Source organism: Frankliniella occidentalis, unplaced genomic scaffold (genome assembly GCF_000697945.3).
Source record: "Frankliniella occidentalis isolate FOCC.00 unplaced genomic scaffold, Focc_3.1 Scaffold218, whole genome shotgun sequence".
Classification (NCBI taxonomy): Eukaryota; Metazoa; Arthropoda; class Insecta; order Thysanoptera; family Thripidae; genus Frankliniella; species Frankliniella occidentalis.
In genome coordinates this window covers 247,068-248,062 of record NW_026267344.1, presented here as the reverse complement: position 1 = coordinate 248,062, position 995 = coordinate 247,068, and the positions used below count along the sequence as shown (strand labels likewise).

The 995-nt window shown below is 45.7% G+C and overlaps 2 protein-coding genes across 5 annotated transcripts in view; both read right to left on the bottom strand.

Annotated features, from left to right (window-relative positions):
* Positions 1-924, bottom strand: part of LOC113218444 (serine-rich adhesin for platelets) — a 23,513-nt gene extending 22,589 nt beyond the window's left edge. The window contains exon 1 of one of the 4 annotated variants that reach the window (XM_026438807.2): positions 274-924. The gene's annotated coding sequence lies outside the window, so the exon portion shown is untranslated. The remainder of the gene's footprint in view (positions 1-273) is intronic. The other 3 variants (XM_026438808.2, XM_026438809.2, XM_026438810.2) reach the window with 3 other exon arrangements.
* The window catches only part of LOC113201682 (uncharacterized), a 55,174-nt gene that overhangs the window by 4,329 nt on the left and 49,850 nt on the right, over positions 1-995 (bottom strand). The gene's annotated exons all lie outside the window — the stretch shown is intronic.

Genomic DNA, 995 nt, shown 5'->3' with positions numbered 1-995 from the left:
ATTAAAGTAAAAGAGAATCTGAGGGAAATATGATCAAATAAACAATATAGGAACAAAAAAGACGCTGGATCTCAGCATGTGCTCGGGGTGGCAATGGAGGCTTGTTTTGATCGTGAGCATAGCAGAAAGCAATCCCAGACAACAAACATAGAAGAGGTATGGAATTTTGCATCAGATAATGGTGTAACATTACAAGTTTGGCACTCTCACGCATTTCCAACGTTATATAAACGCTTAGCAGACTACACTCTGTTGACATACAGATACCCGTACATAATAGCCGTAGCGTAGCTGCGATTCAGCGATTCAGAGTATCTTCTGTCGTTTTCCACTGATATCACACCACAAATTTGCAGTCGACGTCATAGTTTTTCAGTCAGCACTTTTTTTCGGTCGACCCGAAATATCTTGTGGCGCAACGAAACGAATAACAGGCCCGCGAGGCCCCGCAACCAAGGGCAGGATCATTCTGCGCAATAACCTAATAAACAAACATTCTTCGGTGAGGTATGTCTTTCCTCCATCACGTTCACCAACACTGCCGTCACACGAATGTTTGTCACGGGCGCACACTTCACTTTCACTAAAAATGCACAAGTTTCAAAGTTTCACGAGGAAAATAACACATTCACAGCACTTCATCCAGTCGAAAAATGTGCTAACGGATCACACTACATTTATCGCCAATTCCGCAGTCTCTGCTGTCGTCCTAACACTTTCTAACTGTCTTCAAGATCAATCCTATGTCCTGAGCACACCGATAAGCAACCATTCAAGTTGTCCACTGATATATTTCCTATTTTCACGAACACACCATCCAATAAAATACGTATCAGAATCCATCTTGGAAAAGGTCATGTGTGTACACGGTCAGTAGAGTTGTAAACAAGTGGTGCGCAGGCGCAAGAAGAGGCCTACAACTCAGACGCGGACGCTGTGGCGCGGTGCGGCGCGGTGCGGCGGGGCTCGAAGGCAGCCGCGGCGTCGCGTCGCGA